The following is a 22298-nucleotide window of genomic DNA, read 5'->3' as shown; positions in this document are numbered from 1 at the left end:
CCCCGGAGCCCTCCCGCGCCGCCAGGTCCTGCCGGTAAGGGACCTACTCCAATTTACACCGGGCGGACCGGCAATAGACAGGCGGGACTTCGGCCCATCATGGGCCAGAGATTTTGGGCAGCCCCGGCGCGCATTGAGTCGCGCCAGACCCCGCCATTCTCCGAGGCGGTCGGCACAACTCATGCCGGGCCGGTTTTTGGGGCGGCGGGAGAATTAGGAGGACGGCGGGGCGGGATTGACGCTGACCCCCGGCAATTCTCCCACCCGGCGGGGGGGTTCGGAGAATCCCGCCCAAGGTATCCACAAGGGTGTAGGAAACTTCCAAATGTTTTCAATATAGATCAAGAATCCAATCTGGGTTTGTTTTGATCTATAGAGTTCAGCTACTTTATGCATTAATTAGCTACAAGATGTGCTATTTTGCCTGAAAACTAGTGGAATATGAGGCAGCTATTTATGCCCTCAGAGCTGTTCTATCATTCACTCAAATTAGAGTTGATCTGTACCTGAACTCCAATTACCCTCTTTTCATTCATATTCCTGATCTTATCAAATGAATATCTATTGAGCTCAGTGTAATCTCCCACACGGGACATCTGGGGTGGGAATGATCATCTTCCCCGTGGTTCTCATGGAGTACGAGCTTCCCCACTGAGAGCCAGGGGAACTCCATTCAACTATATCTTAAAGGTTCAGCCTGTAAGACACCAACCTTGAAGAGACCTGGTAGGGATCTTTTGGGAGTTGTATGTAACAGTATTGTAAATAAACCAAAGTTTGTTATTCTTACTCGGTGTGGACTCTCTGTGTTCTTATTAAACTCAGTCTTAAAATCGCAGTTGAACCATCGCCCACAGCTTTTAGGAGAATGTTCCAGTTTTTCACTTACCTTTGCATGAGTGCTTCCTGATTTCACTCCTGAAAGGCCTAGCTCTAATTTTAAGATGATATCCTCTTATTCTTGGAGGCAATTTTCCAGCAGGGATAGAGATAGGCTAAGTGAGTGATTAAAAATGTGGCAGATGGAGTAGTATCATGTTGGAAAACATGAACGTATCCACTTTGGCGTGAAGAATACAAATGTGGCATATTATTTAAATGGGAAGAGATTGCAGACCTCACTGCCGCCTGAAACTCCAGTGATCTGGGTTCAATTCCGGCCTCAGTTGATCGTCTGTGTGGAGTTTGCACTTTCTCCCCGTGTCTGTGTGGGTTTCCACCAGGTGCTCCGGTTTCCTCCCACAGTCCAAAGATGTACAGGTTAGGTGGATTGGCCATGCTAAATTGCCCTTAGTGTCCAAAAGGTTAGGTGGGGTTACTGGGTTACGGGGATAGGGTTGAAGCATTGGCTTAAGTAGGGTGCTCTTTCCAAGGGATGGTGCAGACTTGATGGGCCGAATGGCCTCCTTCTGCACAGTAGAAATTCTACTCTAACTCAGTGATACAGAGGGATCTGGGTGTCCTGGTACATGACTCACAAAAAGATAGTATTCACGTACAGCAAGTGAGTATAAAAAGTAAATGGAATGTGTTGCTCATTGCAAGGGGAGTGGAATATAGAAGTAGGGATATTTTGCTACAGTTGTACAGGACGTAAGTGATAACGTTTTTGGAGCACAGTGTACAGTTTTGTTCTCCTTATTTAAGAGAGCATATAATTGCATTAGAAGCAGTTTAGAGAAGGTTACATTTCCACACTTGTTCAGTTCTGTAGCAGTGTCATTCAGACCTGAAACATTCGGCGCGATTCAACGAAAAAAGTTGAGTCTGTTTTAGGGCACGTTTAGTGGGGTGTTTCTTGGCACCTGCAGAGTCGCGAAAGACCCCGCTATTCCACGATACTTTGCCGTTTCTTTGGGCCTCGGTGAGGAATGTCCCATCGAGACCGAACTTCAGTCGTTTCCTGCACTGGTGTGCACAGTTTGCCAATCCAGGAAGACTACCCGTGGATTGGGGAGCCATTTAAAGACAGCCCCGATGTTTTGGCTCCCCTCAGTGACCTGCCCACGTTCTCTGGACCTCCCCCCTCCATGCACCCAACGTACCTCTTCCGGGGTCCTTGATCCCCGCCCCCCCCACCTCTTATGGGCAATGCACCCCTGGGCCTGATCCCTGGCACAAGCAATATGGTACCTGGACACTTTGACACTACCAGTCTGACACCATACCCATGCCCCTGCCGGGTTGCCAGTGCCAAGGTGCCTGGGTATCAGCAGTAGTACCAGGATACCACCCTGACCAATGCCCATCCACCCTTGGGTCTCTAATGGCCTGGGAAACCAACCCAGGTGCCATCACGTCTGGTCCACGTTTGTGGAAACCAGTGCTAAAATGAGGTCTCCCAGGCACGGCTGTGAGGCCCCAAGCGCCGGGGGAATTCCGTGATTGCATATTTAAATCAGCCTAATGTTTCATTTAAATATGCATATTTGGATCTTGTCCAGTGAGGGTGAGCTCTGGATTGTGATGTCTCGCAAGGTTCGGTTGAAACTCCCGAGACGAATCGAGCATCTGAATCTCGCAAGATTCCTCTTGCGTGATTCAACAGCCTCATTGCAACTCCAAGCCAGACACGACGAGGCCGGGAAATCGCGCCCATTAACTCCAGTCATCTCTCCACAGACGTTGCCAGACCTGCTGGGTTTATCCAGCACTTTCTGATTTTATTTCAGAGAATGTTCACTCAACTGATTCCAGAGATGAGTGGGCTCATAGAATCGTAGAATCCTTCTAGTGCAGAAGGAGCCATCCGGCCCATTGAGTCTGCACCAACCCTCCGAAAGAGCATGCTATCAATGCCACGCCCCTACCCTATCCCCAGAACCCCAACTAAGTTTTGGAAACAACAGAGCAATTTAGAACGGGCTATCCACTTGAGAAGAATGGGAGGTGATCTTACTGAAACATGTAAGATCCTGAGGAGACTTAACAGGGTGGGTGCGGAAGGGAGTTTTCCCCTGTGGGAGAGACTAGAATTCGGGGTCAGTTTAAAAATAAGGATTTTCCCATTTAAAATGGAAGTGTTCTCTTCCCCAGAGAATAGTGGAGACAGAGTCATTGAATATTTTTAAAGCTAAGTTAAATATTCTTGATAAATAAGGTCGTCACAAGATACAGGGGTGGAAGGAAAAGTGGAGTTGAGACCACAATCAGATCAGCCATGATCTTGTTGAATGACAGGGCAGGCTCGAGGGTCCAAATTACCTGTCTCCCTCCGAACTTGTATGTTTGTATGTAGATTGATGTGTAAGCTTCCCAGTTCTTCCATTTGTGGTGAGAAAAATGGTTGTTATCTGAGAATAAAGTAAAATAAATTAATGTTCACGTAAATCCCCAGAGGACTTGCACAATATAAACAAAAATCAAAAAAACGTTTCTAGGCATTTGAGTTTTCTGTCTTTTGCCCTAGAAACTGATAACATACATAAATAACCCTCAAATAATGTGCAATCTGAATTTCCATTAAAAACATGAGATCATAATCAAACCATCAGTAAACAAGATGGGAAAGAAGCTAGTAGAACTTTCCCACCAAAATATACTTTGGTCCATTTGGAAACAAAGTACTTTTGTGGCTTTGAAATATATGAAAAGACTCTGCAGTCAAAAATCTTACTTTTTACAGCACAAAGAGCCATCATTCCAATATAAAACCATTTAGTGAAAGTTTTTTAAGTTCTTATTTATAATGTAAGAGTAACACTTACGTAGATGTGTGCAATTTACAGCATGTAAAAAAGTACATTCTAAGTATTTTATTGCTTTCAGTTTGGAGAAAGAATCACAAAGAAATGATACCATTGTGAAAATCAAGTAAGTCTTACTAGTGCATGATGGTGTTTATCCTCCATAGGAGCAGCAGTTATAATCCCATGTTCGTGTCCTGTTCTTGTATACATCCCTAAATAAAACTATCTAGAAATAAAAAAATAATCTTTATTGTCACAAGTAGGCTTACATTAACACTGCAATGAAGTTACTGTGAAAAGCCCCACGTCGCCACATTCCAGCGCCTGTTCGGGTACACAAAGGGAGAATTCAGAATTCTCAGCTGGTACGGGAATTGAATCCACGTTGCTGGCCTTGTTCTGCATCACAAACCAGCTGTCTAGCCCACTGAGCTAAACCTACAGTTAGAGAGAGATAACTACCTATCTAACCTATTCTTACATATTGACAATGTTTCTGCTTTAACCACCAACTCCACTAATATATTACACAGCCTCAGAATCTTGTGTAAGAAGTTTTTTTTTCTGAACTCTATCCAACGTCTTTTGGTACATTTAGCCTTATATATTATATCTAAGTATAAAGCAAATTACTGTGGATGCTGGAATCTGAAATCAAAAGAGAAAATGCTGGAAAATCTTAGCAGGTCTGGCAGCATCTGTAAGGAAAGAAAATAACTCACGTTTCGAGTCCAGTTGACCCTTTGGCAAAGCTAAAAGGCATAAAAAGTGGGAGGTATTTATACTGTAGGGTGAGGAAATGAAAGATGAGTCATAGTTACAGAAACCAAAGGAAAATAATACTAATGGCAGTCCCCAGGGAGAATAAAAGGTGTGAAAGACCAAACAGCAGAAAAACTAAGATCAGAGGGTAAGCTGTGACAGATGTAGGTGTGGGGGGAGGGGGACATGGGTGGGAGAGAGGTAAAATGAGGAGAGGAGGAGGAAGGGGGAAGCAAAGGAGAGAAAAGGTGAGGAAAGGTAAGCAGGGTCTTGTGTTAAAATGGCAAACAAAGGGAAGGTCAGGATCCTGAATGTGCACAGATCGAAGGTGCTCAGCGAAGTGAACACCCAGTCTGCGTTTGGTCTCTCTGATATGTTGGGTGATCGCTTTGCTGGTTTGGCTGGGGCTGGTTTAGCACAATGGTCTAAATAGCTGGCTTGCAAAGCAGACCAAGGCTAGCAGTGCGGGTTCAATTCCCGGACTGGTCTCCCCGAACAAGTGCCGGAATGTGGCGAGCAGGGGATTTTCACAGTGATTTCATTTGAAGCCTACTTGTGACAATAAGTGATTTTCATTTCATTTTCAGGACCTTCCGATTACTTGCCATTATAACATAAGACCCTCCTCCCATGCCCACATGTCTGTCCTTGGCCACTTTCTATGCCTTTCCGCACAGACCGAAGGGGGACAATGAAAGAGGGCAGGGCATCATCTTGGCGGTGGAAGGGTGCCCTCCATGGATATGGGCCCTTCCCCTACCCTGTAACAGACATACCCTGCTTCCTTCATCCTTTAAGCCATTTGCAATTATGTTATGCACATTGTTTAATTCCGATTCACAATGTTGAGTAGATTAGGAAAAAATAAATAAAAAAGGCTGAGAAATCAATTTTCAGAAAGTAAGTGCCCCTTTAATATATGAAGAGAAGTTATTATTTGCTTCACAAAAGGTTGTATTTAAATGAAGGAAGTGTGTGCAAAAACCAGGGTTGCATATGCACAATTCATATATCAGTATACACTGCAACTTTGCACTGCATGTTTGGAAAAGGCAGATATTTCCTAGCTCCCAAACTAACTGTATCTCCTGGAAAAAGGAAGCAATTTTACCATTGACATTAAGGAGGAACAAAAAACAGTCAACCAAAATATAGAAATGTCCTGCTGAGAGTTCGCAAGGGTGTTAACATTTGATTCAACTAGATGTGCAAATTATATGAAGAAAATACAAGATGTGGCATGACTGTGTGCAGTGCAGTGAAAAATATTAAACCCATTAATGTAAACGCTAATCTCAAATTATTTTAATGGTTTCATAAAAACTATTGCTACTTTAATAAGGACACGGGGAGTCAAGGACACCAAGTAAAGTAAGAACAAAATATATATACACTACCTGGTGGATCCCTACTGGGTTCCTTCCTGGTTGGTGCCTTACTAACCGACCTTATATATATTGGTTAATTAAGATACCACGCCCCTAGCGGAGGAGCTCGTACACCGCAAGAAACACGGGGAAGATAAACATTCCCACTCCATAGGTCACGTGCGCAATAGTATATTCCTTTCCCCCAAAATCCGAAGACCCCTTCAAAGAGCGATGAGGTGGAGAAGGAGGGACAGGCGGAGGACGTTAGAGTCTCTTCGGTTCCAGTAAGTCACCATGGAACTGATGCATCGAATCAGCGGGCAGATACCTCGCTGGTGAACAACATGGTGGAAGATCATCAGGAGACGGCTGAACTGCAGAGTCGGAGTCCGAGACCTCCAAGGTCTGCGTATGCATTTCGGAGTCAGAAGACACAACGTCAGGCACGTCGGCATTGAGAGACATTGCAGGCATCACAGGAGACAGGTTCGGCAATGGAGCCGGAGGATCCAGGAGAGGCTTCTTTTCACGAGGGAGCAACCTCCGTGAGCTAATGTAATCCAGATACTGTTTCACGATTTGCCCCCAGACCTGAACTTGCGAAGAGACTGACTGCGTTTGACGGACAATTCCAGAGAGCACGCGAGCACCATTGTTGCAGTTGCGAATCACCATCGGATCATCAGACGCGAAGTCAAAGAGTTCAACGTCGAATAAAGCAACTCCCTTGCAATTCTTGGTTGTGGCGTACCTTTGCACCAATGCCCGGCAGAATCAAACTCAGTCGTGTATGAAGCCGACAACCTTTTAATGTCACAGTGGGGGCCGTGCCAGTTACTACGTGCGGCGTGATCCTGTACGAGAAAATCTTGCCAGTCTTGTGTCCATTGAGCCTGACGCCAATTTTTTTCACCCCTGTTTAACCTTCTACATGGTCCTCTCTGCCAAACCATTCATTGCCGGAAGGTATGGGGTGGTGCTGACGTAGCGAATCCCGTTACTCTTCAAAAAAGCAGCCAACTCTTCACTTGTGGAAGAGACCCCATTATCAGTCGCGGGCACCTCAGGGGTTCCGTTAGTGAAAAAGAAAAGCGCAATCGCTGGATGTTTGCCCGGGAAGTGATCGACTGCATCCTGTTGACCTCCAGCTACATTGAGTGTGCATGCACTAGGATGAGAAACATCAAATCCAAGAAGGTGAAATTGCCGTGGATACAGGCCCAAGAGGCCCTGGCCACTCCCACGAGTGTAGGGGTGCCACCGTGGGGAGCTTCTAGTGCTTTTGACAGATGGAGCGTTGCTGGATCAATGTCTTGATATCCGTGTCCAAACCAGCCATAGCTTCTTGCTAACATCTTCATTTTGGTTAAGCAAGTCCATCAAGGGACAGCCAGTCCCTTCATTGGGACAAAAATCCTGGTGCTGTACAGGAGGATGCCATCATCCATGGTGAGCTCCAACAATTTCAAGGAGAAAGCCTTCAACTCCCCTGTAGCTGTTGATGCTGCTCACCATGTATTACCAGGTGTCACACCTTGGCAAGTACAGGGTCGCTTTGCGTCCATTCGTGAACACACGAGTGAGTGACGAGTAAGTGGCGGGGAGGGGGGGGGGGGGGTCTAGGACAGTAGCCAAATTCTGAATAAATTGCCCACTGTAATTTATTAGTTCAAGAAAAGAGCGAAGCGCCGTGGCGTCTTGCGGAGCAATTACCATTTTGATCGCTCATACCCTCTTGGCGACCCACTGTAAGGTGTCTTGGTCTACCCATATCCCAAATATACCACTTCTTTCAGGTGACACATGTACTTTGCGTGGTGCAGAGAGACCTCATAATCAGAAAGCCACTTCAACGCCACCTCGAGGTTTATGCAAATGTTCTTGTTCTGTGGCCCCTGTGACTAACACATCGTCGAAGTAAATCGTGACACATGGCAATCCATGCAGGATTATCTCCATGATGCGCTGAAGACTGCGCATGCCGAAGAGACTCCGAACGGAAGTTGGGTGTACTCATAGAGTCCCTCGTGACGTACCTCTATGAGCATTCATTGAGCTCCAACTGTAGTTAAGCATTGCTCATGTCCAATTTTGTGGAAGTACAGCCACCAGCCAATGCTGGATATGAACCCTCAATGAGCGGTAAAGGGTAATGGTTTAATCTCAAAGCTGTCTTCATGGTCAATTTATAGTCTCCGCAGAGGCAGACTGTCTTATCCGGCTTCATGATTGGTTCAATCGGCGCATTCCAATCAGTGAAGCACACAGGCTGAATCATGGCCAAACTTTCTAAACGCTGACGTTCGGTCTAACCCTTCTCCACTATAGCATAGGGAACTGGGCAGGCATGAAAATATCGGGGTTGGGCTTCTGGGTTGACGTGACCATCAATTCACTAGACACACGATTGGAAGTAAACTGTGGTTTTAATAGTCTTACAACTGAGCCAGCCTGCGACCAGAGGAACTGAAAGCAGGCTTACGGATGCAGCACTTTATACTTCCGGTTAGTGGGAGGGGCCATGGGCAGAGCCTTGGGTGGAGCCAAGGGTGAAGCCCAGTACAAACTCCTAATCTCCCCCTATGGGCAGAGCAGCGCAACGGCTCGTATATAGAGCCCACAAGGACATACTATAACGCAATGCTTCAGTGTGAATTACAATGCAGTATAATTCACCACATTCACCCCCTGTAAAAAAATCAAGTCCGGCGGGGGTGACGGTTCTACAAATTGAGTCGGTCTGGTGGCCGAGTCGTCCTTTGGGATCGGCGGAGCACTGTGGTTGCAGCCTCTTCGGGTGGCTGCATGGTGACGATTGGTGAGGGTACGATGGTGGACTCCGGGGGTGTTTCGGCCCGAGCTTCATTCCTGACCGGTGCGACGGGCGACGGGGGGCGCTGGAAACCTATAGGCGTGGGGCGCGGAGCATGGGCAGGGAACCTATAGGCGCGGGGGCGCAGGTCGTGGGGGGTTGGGTGAGGGGTACCTTGGCGGTGGTGGTGGTGGAGTTGGATCCTGCAGGTGCCAGGTCCCGGAGGGAAACGATGTCCTGACGGGGTATTCAATGAAGGCGTATTGGGGGTTCGAATGGAGTAGTAGCACTCTCACTACTAGCGGATCTGTTTTGTGTACCCGGACGTGCTTCTGGAGGAGAACCGGGCCCGGTGTCCTCAACCAGGATGGGAGCGAAACCCCCGTGGTAGTGCCCTTAGAGAAATCAAATAGTCGTTCGTGAGGGGTCTGGTTGGTGGCGGTGCACAGGAGGAACCTAATTGCATGGAGCGCGTCGGGGAGGACCTCCTGCCAGTGGGAGGTCGGGAGATTCCTGGACCTTAGGGTCAGTAGGACGGTCTTCCAGACCGTCGCGTTCTCCCTCTCCTACTGCCCGTTCCCCCTGGGGTTGTAGCTGGTAGTCCTGCTCGAGGCGATGCCCTTGTCGAGCAGGTACTTACGCAGATCGTCGCTCATAAAGGACGTACCTCTGTCGCTGTGTACGTAGCTGGGGAAACTGAACAGGGTGAAGATACTGTGCAGGGCTCTGATGACTGTGTGGGAGGTCATATCGGGGCACGGGCTGGTAAACGGGAAGCGGGAGAATTCGTCTATGATGTTCAGAAAGTACACATTTCGATTGTTTGACGGGAGTGGCCCTTTGAAATCGATGCTCAGGCGTTCAAAGGGCCAGGATGCCTTTACCAGGTGGGCCTGGTCTGGTCTATAGAAGTGCGGTTTGCACTCCGCGCAGATCGGGCAATCCCTGGTGATGGCTTTTACCTCCTCGGTGGAGAAAGGCAGATTTTGGGATTTGATGTAGTGGGTGAGCCGGGTGACCCTCTGGGTGGCAGAGGTCATTGTGGATAGCTTTCAGGCGGTCGTCTTGCGCGCTGGCACACGTGCCGCGGGACAGGGCATCTGGGGGCTCGTTGAGTTTCCCCGGTCGATACATAATATCGTAATTGTAGGTGGAGAGTTCGATCCTCCACCGCAGGATTTTATCATTTTTAATTTTGCCCCTTTACGAGTTGTCAAACATGAAGGCAACCGATCTTTGGTCGGTGATGAGAGTAAACCTCCTACCTGCGAGGTAGTGCCTCCAGTGCCATACGGCTTCCACAATGTCCTGAGCTTCCTTTTCGACTGAGGAGTGTCGAAGTTCCGAAGCGGAGAGGGTTCGGGAGAAGAAGGTGACTGGTCTCCCTGCCTGGTTCAGAGTGGCAGCAAGAGCGATCGCTGAGGCGTCGCTTTCCAACTGGAAGGGGACGGATTCATCCACTGCCCGCATGGCGGCTTTGCCAATGTCCTCCTTAATGCAGTTGAAGGCCTGGCGGGCCTCAGCTGACAGAGGAAAGAGTGTGGCCTTAAATAGTGGACAGGTTTTGTCCGCATACTGAGGGACCCACTGGGCATAATAACAGAAAAATCCCAGGCACCTCTTGAGGGCCCTGGGACAATGAGGGAGAGGGAGTTGTAAGAGGGGACGCATACGGTCCGAGTCGGGGCCCAGGACTCCGTTTTCCATGACATAGCCGAGGATGGCTAGCCTGGTAGTGCGGAAAAAGCATTTCCCCGTATTATAAGTGAGGTTAAGTTTCTGGGCAGTTTGGAGAAATCGGTGAAGGTTGGCGTCGTGGTCCTGCTGATCATGGCCGCAGATGGTGACGTTATCCAATTATGGAAACGTGGCCCACAGCCCGTACTGGTCCACCATTCGGTCCATTGCTCGTTGGAACACCGAGACCCCATTTGTGATGCCAAAGGGGACCTGGAGGAAATGGAAGAGGCGGTCCTCCGGGCTGATTGGGAGCTGGTGGTATGCAGACTTCAGATCCACCATGGAGAATATGCGTTACTGGGAGATCTGATTAACCATGTCTGCAATAGTGGGGAGGGGGTACGCATCGAGGAGCGTGAACTGGTTAATGGTTTGGCTATAATCCACTACCATTCGGAACTTTTCCCCGGTCTTGACGACCACCACCTGAGCTCTCCAGGGGCTGTTACTGGTCTCTATGACTCCCTCACGTAGGAGCCGCTGGACCTCGGTTCTAATATATACTCTGTCCTGCAGGCTATACCGCCTGCTGCGAGTGGCTACGGGTTTGCAGTTCGGAGTGAGGTTAGCAAAGAGTGGAGGGGGGTCGATTTTTAGCGTCGCTAGACTGCAGATAGTGAGTGGAGGTAGGGGTCCGTCGAAGGTGAGTGGAGGCTCTTGAGATTACATTGGAAGACTTCCGGTAGCGGCAATGATCAGCTGAGCCGCACGTTCGGAGGCTCCCGGAAAAAACGGACTTTGGGGCTTTTTTAAAGGCCCCCAACGGAGCTTGTGAGGCGAATCCCGACGTGGGAAGAGGCCAGGAGTCGCCCCAGAGGTCCCATGGTGGAGACCAGGAGTGGGGCAGGGAGAGAATCGAAGGAGAAAACACCCGGGAAAAATCGGGACCCGAAGGACAAAATGGCGGCCGGCGAAAGTTTTGACGAGTTGAAGAAGTGGGTCGAGACGACTCTGCTGCGCTGCTTCCAGGAGATGAAAGTGGAGCTGCTGGAGTCCATCAAGGTAACCAACAGGGAACTGATGGAGACCCAGACGGCCCAGGGGGCTGCGATCTGGGAGCTGCAGCAGCAGGCCGCCGAGAGGGAGGACGAGGTCGTGGCCGTGGTGGGGAAGGTGGAGGTGCACGAGGCGCTCCATAAAAAATGGCAGGAGCGGTTCGAGGAGTTGGACAACCGGTCGAGGAGGAAGAATTTACGGAACCTGGGCCTCACGGAGGGGCTGGAGGGGTCGGACCTAGCGGCCTATGGGGTGATGATGCTGAACACGCTGATGGGGGCTGGGTCCTTCCAGGGGCCCCTGGAGTTGGAGGAGGCCCACAGAATTCTGGCTAGGAGGCCCAAGCCGAACGAGCCGCCGCGGGCGGTGTTGGTGAGGTTCCACCGGTTCGTGGATCGTGAGTGTGTGCTCCGGTGGGCTAAGAAGGAGCGGAGCAGCAAATGGGAGAACACGGAGGTGCGGATCTTCCAGGACTGGAGTGCGGAGGTGGCGAGGCGGTGGGCCGGTTTTAACCGGACGAAGGCGGTGCTCCACAGTCGGAAGGTGAAATTTGGAATGCTGCAGCCGGCGCGTCTGTGGGTCACCTACAAGGATTGGCACCACTATTTTGAGTCGCCGGAGGAGGCGTGGGCCTTCGTGCAAGCCGAGAAACTGGACACAAACTGAAGGTCCCCCGGAGGGGAGAATGCTGTAGAATACTGTATTTATTTATACTCTATGTGGATTTGCGGGGTTTAGGGTATGAGGTGGGGTGGCCATAGGGTGGGTGGGGTGATGCCGTACGGGTGGTTTCTTTATGGGTTTTCTAGCAGGAGTTGGGTGGACGGGTTTGGACGGAGGGGTAAACGGGGTGTTTGGGGAGCTGGTGGGGGGGACTGACAATGGGAGTGGCCCTAGGGGAGGCGGGGCCCGGCAGGGCGAAAGCGCGGGCTTTCTGCGGGGTCCCCGTGCTGGGAGAGGAGGGGGCGGGGTCTTCTTCTCCCGCGCAGGAGCAGGGGAGGGTGGACTGGTTGATGGGCACTATGGAGGAGGGGCAGTCCCACGTTGGGAGGAGCCGAAAGTAGGGCGGGAGCCGCCGGGGTCAGCAGAAGATAGCTGGCTCACGGGAGTGCTGTAGAGGGGGGGGGGGGGGGGGGGGGGGGGTGCACGGCTAGGAGGGGTCCTAGCCTGGGGGGAGGAGGGGTGGGGTACCGGGTTGCTGCTGAAACGGTCAGGAAGGAGCTGGAGGACACAGGGGGTGCTGGAGGGGGGGAGGTGCCGCCGTGGGAAACTGGCAGAGCGTGGGACGCTGGCCGGGGGTGGGCAAGGGAGGGAGCCCTTGGATCCGGCTGATAACCTGGAATGTGAGGGGGCTGAATGTGCCGGTCACGAGGGCCCGAGTAGTTGCGCACCTGAAGGGGCTGAAGGCGGATGTGGCCATGCTCCAGGAGACACACCTGAGAGTGGTGGACCAGGTCCGGCTGAGAAAGGGGTGGGTGGGCCAGGTATTCCACTCAGGGCTGGACGAGAAGAGGAAGGGGGTGGCGATCCTGGTGGGGAAGAAGGAGTCGTTTGAGGCATTGAAGGTGGTGGCTGACAGTGGCGGGAGGTACGTGATGGTGAGTGGCAAGCTGCAGGGGGAGCGGGTAGTGTTGGTGAATGTTTATGTCCCAAATTGGGACGATGCGGGGTTCATGCGGCGTATGCTGGGCCGCATTCCGGACCTGGAGGTGGGGGGCCTGATCATGGGGGGAGACTTTAACACTGTGCTGGATCCCCCATTGGATCAATCCAAGTCCCGGACGGGTAGGAGGTCGGTGGCGGCTAAGGTTCTGAGGGGATTTATGGACCAGATGGGGGGGGTGGACCCTTGGAGGCTTGTGAGGCCAAGGGCCAGGGAATACTCGTTTTTCTCCCATGTACATAAGGCCTACTCGAGGATTGACTTTTTTGTCCTGAGCAGGGGGCTGGTGTCGAGGGTGGAGGAAGTGGAATACTCCGCCATTGCCATTTCGGATCATGCCCCGCACTGGATGGACCTCGGGCTGGGGGAAGAGAGGGACCAACGTCCGCTCTGGCGCATAGAGGTGGGGCTGCTGGCAGAGGAGGAGGTGGCCGGGAGGGTCCGTGGGTGTATTGAGAGATACCTCGAGGCCAATGACAACGGGGAGGTTCGGATGGGGACGGTCTGGGAGGCATTGAAGGCGGTGATGAGGGGGGAATTGATCTCCATCCGAACCCATAGGGAGAGGGGGGAGCAGAGGGAAAGGGAAAGACTGATAGGGGAGATGGTACAGGTGGATAGGAGGTATGCGGAGGCCCCAGAGAAGGGATTGCTGGGGGAGAGGCGTAGCCTTCAGGCCAGATTTGACCTACTGACGACTAGAAAGGCGGAAGCCCAGTGGAGGAAAGCACAGGGGGCGGTGTATGAACACGGGGAGAAGGCGAGCAGGATGCTGGCGCACCAGCTCCAGAAGCGACACGCGGCCAGGGAGATTGGGGGAGTGATGGATAGAGCCGGGAAGGTGATGCGGAGGGGGGTAGAGGTCAATGGGGTCTTCGGGGACTTTTATGGGGAACTGTACCGGTCTGAGCCCCTGGTGGAGATGGGTTGAATGGGGCGCTTCCTGGACAGGTTGCGTTTCCCGAGGGTGGAAGAGGAGCGGGTGGAGGGACTAGGGGCGCCGATCGAGATGGAGGAGGTTGCCAAAGGGATAGGGAGAATGCAGTCGGGGAAGGGGCCGGGGCCGGACGGGTTTCCGGCGGAATTCTACAAAAAGTATTTGGACCTGTTGGGCCCCCTGTTGGTCCGGACCTTTAACGAGGCATGGGAGGGGGGGGCTTTGCCACCAACTATGTCGCGGGCGCTGATTTCCTTGATCCTGAAGCGGGACAAGGACCCTCTGCAGTGTGGATCATATAGGCCGATTTCGTTGCTGAATGCCGACGCTATGCTGCTGGCAAAGATCCTGGCCACTAGAATAGAAGATTGTGTGCCGGGGGTCATACATGAGGACCAGACGGGGTTTGTGAAGGGAAGGCAGCTGAACACAAATGTGCGAAGCTCCTCAATGTCATTATGATGCCGGCGGTGGAAGGGGAGGCGGAGATAGTGGTGGCGTTGGACGCGGAGAAGGCCTTCGATAGGGTGGAGTGGGAGTACTTGTGGGAGGTGTTGGAGAGGTTCGGGTTTGGGGTGGGGTTTATTCGGTGGGTGAGGCTGCTCTACGAGGCCCCGATGGCAAGTGTAGCCACGAATAGGAGGAGGTCGGAGTACTTTAGGCTGCATTGGGGGACGAGACAGGGGTGCCCCCTGTCCCCCATGCCCCTTGCTCTTCGCGTTGGCAATTGAGCCCCTGGCCATGGCATTGAGGGAGTCAGGGAACTGGAGGGGCATGGTGCGGGGGGGGGGGGGGGGGGGGGGGGAGGAGCATCGAGTGTCACTGTACGCGGACGACCTGCTGCTGTATGTGGCGGACCCGGTGGGGGGGATGCCGGAGGTGATGAGGATCCTTGGGGAATTCGGGGGTTTCTCGGGGTATAAGTTGAACCTGGGCAAGAGCGAGGTGTTTGTGGTGCACCCGGGGGATCAAGAGGAGGGGATTGGTAGGCTCCCACTGAAGCAGGCAGGGAAGAGCTTCAGATACCTAGGGGTCCAGGTGGCTGGGAGTTGGGGGGCCCTGCACAAGCTCAACCTCACAAGGTTGGTGGAGCAGATGGAGGAGGAGTTTAAGAGGTGGGATATGTTACCGCTGTCACTGGCGGGGAGGGTGCAGTCCGTTAAGATGACAGTGCTCCCGAGGTTTTTGTTCTTGTTCCAGTGCCTCCCCATCTTTATCCCAGAGGCCTTTTTCAGGAGGGTCAACAGCAGTATTACGGGATTTGTGTGGGCGCATGGGACTCCAAGGGTTCGAAGAGTGTTCCTGGAACGAGGCAGGGATAGGGGGGGGGGCTGGCGTTGCCCAACCCCTGTGGGTACTACTGGGCAGCCAACGCAGCGATGGTGCGTAAGTGGGTAATGGACGAGGAAGGGGCAGCATGGAAGAGGATGGAGGCGGCGTCATGTGTGGGCACGAGCCTGGAGGCGCTGGTAACGGCGCCGTTGCCGCTCTCTCCAACGAGGTATACCACGAGCCTGGTGGTGGCGGCTACCCTCAAAATTTGGGGGCAATGGAGACGGCACAGAGGAGAAATGGGGGGCTCAATGGAGGCCCCGATACGGGGGAACCATCGGTTCGTCCCAGGGAGCATTGATGGCGGATTCCAGGGCTGGCACAGGGCAGGGGTTAGGAGTTTGAGGGACCTGTTTGTGGAGGGGAGGTTCGCGAGCTTGGGGGAGTTAGAGAGGAAGTTTGGGCTCCCCCCGGGGAGCATGTTTAGGTACATGCAGGTGAGGGCGTTTGCCAGGCAGCAGGTGGAGGGGTTCCCCTTGCTGCCCCCACGGGGGGTGCGGGATAGGGTGCTCTCGGGGGTGTGGGTCGGAGGAGGGAGGATCTCGGACATATACCGGGTGATGCAGGAGGTAGACGAGGCCTCGGTGGAGGAACTGAAGGGTAAATGGGAAGAGGAGCTGGGTGAGGAGGTTGAGGAGGGGACATGGGCGGATGCCCTGGAGAGAGTGAATTCCTCCTCTTCCTGTGCGAGGCTTAGCCTCATACAGTTCAAGGTGCTGCATAGGGCCCACATGACGGGGACAAGGATGAGTAGGTTCTTCAGGGGCGAGGACAGGTGTGCTAGGTGCTCGGGGAGCCCAGCGAACCATGCCCATATGTTTTGGGCGTGCCCAGCGTTGGGGGAGTTTTGGAAGGGGGTAGCAAAGACGGTGTCGAGGGTGGTAGGATCCAGGGTCGAGCCAGGCTGGGGACTTGCAATTTTTGGGGTAGCAGTGGAGCCGGGAGTGCAGGAGACGATAGAGGCCGGGGTCCTGGCCTTTGCGTCCCTAGTAGCCCGGCGGAGGATCTTGCTCCAATGGAAGGATGCGAGGCCCCCAAGCATGGAGGCCTGGATCTCGGATATGGCGGGGTTCATTAAATTGGAGAGGGTGAAATTTGCCCTGAGGGGATCAGTACAAGGGTTTTTCAGGCGGTGGCAGCCTTTTCTGGACTTCCTGGTGGAACGGTAGGGAAATAGGCCGACAGCAGCAGCAGCCCCGGGGGGGGGGGGGGGGGGGGGGGGGGGAGGGGGGGTAAGGATTGGGGGGAGGGAGAACTGTGCACATGGGTTTGTGGAGGGTGCTATCTCCCTCTTGTTTGTTTTTTTTTCTTCTTTTTTTTTCTTTGTTGTTGTTTTTTCTTTTTGTTTGGGGTTGCTATTGAAGCTGTGGGGGTATTGTTCATGGGGTGTTGCCGCGGTTGTATGTTAGTAGAGCTAAGATGTTTATATTTTGCATTTTATTTTGTAAAAATTTCAATTAAAATTATTTTAAAAAAAAAGAGATTACATTGGAAGTCAAGTCCAAGGAAGAGTGAGGCGCAGAGTTCGGGGAGTACGTACAGCTGGAAATTAGAGTAGCTGGCGCCCTGAATCGTTAAGGTCGCGACGGTGCGCTCTTGTATGTGGACAGAGTGTGAGCCCGAGGCGAGGGAGATAGTTTGCCGTGCAGGGAAGACAGGGAGCGAACAGCGGCTTACCAGGTCAGGGTGTACGAAGCTCTCAGTGCTCCCAGAGTCGAAGAGCCACGGTGTCCTGTACCTGTGAATTTAACGGACATCATCGAGTTCTGGAGGTGTTTCGGATGCGAATGGTCCAACGTGACTGCGTTGAGTTGCGGGTAGTCGGCGGCTTGATCAGCTGTGCTGGAGTGGACAGTGACTGTCCACTGAGGTCGTAGTCGTCGAGATGAAATTCGGAGGCTGGAGAGGATGGCGTCCAAGATGGCCGCCCCCGTGGATCGCACGTGGCGGGCGGCGAGGATGATGGCGTCCAATATGGTGGCCCCCATGAGTTGCACGTGGCCGGCCGCGTGGAGGAGGGTTGCCAAGATGGCGGCCCCCATGAGTCGCACATGTCGGGTTGGGGCAGAGTCGGCAGACACGCTGCAGCATTACGGGGCCTGCGGGCCTGTGAGTTAGGGAGGCGAGTGCTCTGGACTGCGGGGGAGTTTGGAGCTTTCGACTTTGCCAGGCATACTCGGGCATAGTGTCCTTTGCGACCGCAGCTGCTGCAGGTCGTGTTGCGGGCTGGGCAGTGCTGCCATGGGTGTTGGGGCTGTCCACAAAAATGGCACGCTGCCACTCCATAGTGTGTTCGTGGCCGCGCGGCGCATGCCTGGGGCAGTCGCTGGGTGGGGGCCCACGATGGGGTTGCCTGGTCCGCGGGGAATGAGTTCAAACTGCGGAACGAGACCTCCATAGTTGTAGCTAACTCTACAGTGTCCTCCAAGTTCTGGGCCCCTTTTTCAAGCAATCGCTGGTGCACATAGTTGGACCTGAGACCTGCAACGTATGCATCACGGACAGCGAGTTCCATATGCTGGGCAGCCTGAAAATTGCAGTCCCGAGCAAGGTCTTTTAAAGCGCTAACCACAGACCAAGTGATCGGGGAGCATATTGGACAAAACAGTTCCATACTCATAAAGCTCACTATCTTCCATAGCCAATACAAAAACTCTGCCGTCTTAAACTGATATCTTTGAATGATTATCAACGTGGTTAGGTTAAAGTGTTGAAGCACAAGTGTCACAAGCTGGTTGAATGTTTGTGTATCTGGCATCGCTGGGTACATGAGTCTCCACATCACCCCTATCGTATGCGGTCCACAAGCTGTCAACAGTCTGACCATCTGGCACTCAATCTCCCTCATATTGTTGACGCGGAAGAAATGATGCGTTTGATCAGCGTATTGGTTCCAGTCTTCAACACTGGCATCAAATGTATTTAACCACCCAAATGCGGTACATACTCATGTGACTCGGCCAACATTGTCTACCTCATATGCTGCAGGAAAGGATGTCCCAAAGCGTGGTACATTGGCGAGATCATGCAGACGCTGCTACAACGAATGAACGGACATCGCGCGACATTCACCAGTCAGAAATGTTCCCTTCCAGTCGGGGAACACTTCAGCAGTCAAGGGCATTCAGCCTCTGATCTTCGGGTAAGCGTTCTCCAAGGCGGCCTTCAGGATGCGCAACAATGCAGAATCGCCGAGCAGAAACCTATAGCCAAGTTCCGCACACATGAGTGCGGCCTCAATCGGGACCTGGGATTCATGTCGCATTACATTCATCCCCCACTTAATCCGGGATAGTCAACACGGATTTGTGAAGGGTAAGTCTTGCCTCATAAATTTGATTGAATTCTTTGAGGAGGTGACTAAGTGTGTAGATGAAGGTAGAGCAGTTGATGTCGTATACATGGATTTTAGTGAGGCATTTGATAAGGTTCCCCATGGTCGGCTCATGAAGAAAGTAAGGAGATGTGGGATAGAGGGATATTTGACCAATTGGATAAGTAACTGGCTATCACATAGAAGACAGAGGGTGGCGGTGGATGGAAAATTTTCAGACTGGAGATCAGTTACCAGCGGTGTACCACAGGGATCAGTGCTGGATCCTCTGCTATTTGTGATTTTTATCAATGACTTGGAGGAGGGGGCTGAAGGGTGGGTCAGTAAATTTGCTGATGAAACCAAGGTTGGTGGAGTAGTGGATGAGGTGGAGGGCTGTTGTAGGCTGCAAAGAGACATTGATAGGATGCAGAGCTGGGCCTGGAAATGGCAGATGGAGTTTAACCCTGATAAGTGTGAGGTGATTCATTTGGTGGGAAAAATTTGAATGCAGATTACAGGGTCAATGGCAGGGTTCTGAGGAATGTGGAGGAACAGAGAGATCTTGGGGTTCATGTCCACAGATATCTGAAGGTTGCCACTCAAGTGGATAGAGCCGTGAAGAAGTCCCATAGTGTGTTAGTGTTTATTAACAGGGAGCTTGAGTTTAAGAGCTGTGGGGTTATGCTGCAAGACCCTGGTGAGACCACATTTGAGTATTGTGTGCATTTCTGGTCACCTCACTATAGGAAGGATGTGGAAGCATTGGAAAGGGTGCAAAGGAGGTTTACCAGGATGCTGCCTGGTTTGGAGGATAGGTCTTATGAGGAAAGGTTGAGGGAGCTCGGGCTGTTCTCTTTGGAGCGGAGGCGGTTGAGAGACGACTTAATAGAGGTTTATAAGATGATGAGGGCTGTAGATAGAGTGGACGTTCAGAGACTATTTCCTCGGGTGGATGTAGCTGTTACAAGGGGACTTTCAAGCGGTTATTGGATAGGCACATGGAGCACACCAGAATGACAGGGAGTGGAATAGCTTGATTTGGTTTCGGACAAGGCTCAGCACAACATCAAGGGCCGAAGGGCCTGTTCTGTGATGTACTGTTCTATGTTCTATATTTTTGTTGTAACTCCGCCAATTTTCCTGAACTAAAAATATCCGCCTCATCCTCCACCTGTTCTTGTTCTTTTTCAACCATCTGATCAAAAATCGTTTCTGGTAATTGAACTTCAACTTCATCTTCACTCTTTGATTTCTCGTCTCGTCTTAACCTGTGAGTTTGTGCGACCTGGTTGCTACACAATCTGGAAAAATACCAGGATATTCGCCCTTCAACACTTCAGTTGTCTGATTTTCCACTGGCTTATCAACCACAGTAGCTTATCAGTCCCATCTGAGATCCAGCTGTATCATTATCCAAGATAAACTGTATTCCTGGACAAGATAGTTTCTCTATTACTCCTATTACCACTTCACCACTCTTCACTGGACTTTCAAACCTTACCTTATATAATGGAACACTACTCCTCTCACCCTGAATTCCACATATTACCACCTTTTGTGGCAACATTCTTCCCAAATTACATAACTCCTCATCTCTTACCATTAAAGATTGACTAGCTCCTGTATCTCTTAAAATTGTGACTTCTTTACCTGCTGCTCCTGATACACATGAGTAAACTTTACCCACACAAGTAAATTCTTTAAAGAGATCTGGCACCTTCTTATCAATCACCTCTTGATCTGGCTGTGCAATCTTTTGCACCTCCTTCACTTCACTTGGGCTTTCCTTTACCACTTTAACAAACCCCACTGTCTTATCCTGTTTTACCTCATCAGCCTTCCCAGTGCTTTCCTTTACCACCAACACTGTGACTTTACATGGCCTAGTTTATTACAGTGAAAACATTTGAAACTTTTCATTTCTCTTTCACCCTCCTGGATTCATTTTTTTATCTGAGGTACACTCTCCTTATTATCTCCCATCAGATAACCTTTACCTCTACCACTTGCGTATTTCTCATGCCCCCAGTTTCTGTCCCTCACAGGTTGAAACTGATGTCAGAAACCAAACTTTGATTTATGAACTAATTCATAATCATCGGCCATTTCTGCTGCTAATCACGCAGTTTTAACCCTCTGCTCTTCGACATGAGTTCTCACTACATCAGGAATTGAATTTTTTAATTCCTCAGAAAGTATAATTTCTCTGAGAGCTTCACACGTTTGGTCTATTTTCAAAGCCCTTATCCACCTATCAAAATTACTCTGATCCTTTCAAACTCCATGTATGTTTGACCAGGTTCTTTCCTTAAATTTCTAAACCTTTGTCTGCAGGCTTCAGGCACTAATTCATATGCACCTGAGATGGATTTTTTTCACCTCCTCATACGTCCCAGATACCTCCTCCGGTAGTGATGAAAACACTTCACTAGCCCTGCCTACCAGCTTTGTTTGAATCAGTAATACCCACATGTCCTGAGGCCATTTCATTTGTTTAGCTACCTTCTCAAATGAAATGAAAAAGGCGTCTACCTCCTTCTCATCAAACCTTGGCAATGCTTGGACATATTTAAATAGAGCCCCATTAAGCCTTCGACTATGACACTCTTTCTCACTATCCTCATCACTATCATCCAACTGTACATTTCCCTTTACGCCTGCCAATTTTAACTGACTGTCATGTTTCATGGCCATTTCCGGAAGTTCAAACTCTCTCTTTATCTTTTTCCCTGATCTGTATCTCCCTTTCTCCTTCTTTTGCCTCTCTATCTCTTTCGTATTCAAGCTGCTTTAATTCTTTCTCATGTTTCATTTGTTTAATTTGTAACTGAATATTTGCCATTTCCAATGAGTCAAACTATATCTCAGGCAACTTTAAATTCTTAGCCACCGCCATAACTACCTCACCTTTTCGCATTTTGTCAGGTAATGTTAACTGCAATGTTTTTGCCAATTCTAACAGTTTGCTTTTAGTCTCTGTCCGTAAGGTACTGCGTGTGACCGTCTCCACCACCAAAAACTTCTGAAAGAGCCATTGTTCACAACACACTCCCTACTTAAACTAGAATCACACACCTGAAAAACAACCACACAATATGCTCACCCCTCACTGTCTTTAAGTTCACTAAGCCAATCCAATAGGTAGCCTTTTATCCTCCTTGAGCCCCCAATCTGTTATGGGCCAGGGTTTAGAGAACCCCAAAGTGTATCATGGAGTTCACCTGACCCACAACTTTTAATGGAATGTGGTATAGGGAGCACACAGCCCATTCTACAGAAGTGGTACTGCAGAAATGGAAAAGTATTTTAAAAAACAAAACAATGTTTATTCTATGAACTCAAGTTAACCTTTATAAAACAAAGAATGAACATCTTAGCAACCATCAATTCAAATACAACCCCCAAAGAATACAACAATTAGTAATCCTTAAGAACTTCCCAAACAACATCTAGAAAACAAAAGAAACACCTTTTAACAGAAGCACATCAGGTTTAAATTCACTACTGAGAACATATATGATTCGGAATTCACCAAATGATCAAGAGATAGTATTTTCATGGCAGAGAGAACAGCAGTACACCTGCTTTGTCTGGCTTCAGCTCCAACACTGAAAACGAAACCAAAAAGACACAGACACAAATCTTTTCTCAAAGTGAAACTAAAAAATGGAGCCAGAGCTC

The sequence above is a fragment of the Scyliorhinus canicula genome, chromosome 5 (genome assembly GCF_902713615.1).
Source record: "Scyliorhinus canicula chromosome 5, sScyCan1.1, whole genome shotgun sequence".
Taxonomy (NCBI): domain Eukaryota; kingdom Metazoa; phylum Chordata; class Chondrichthyes; order Carcharhiniformes; family Scyliorhinidae; genus Scyliorhinus; species Scyliorhinus canicula.
This window is presented reverse-complemented; position numbering follows the sequence as displayed.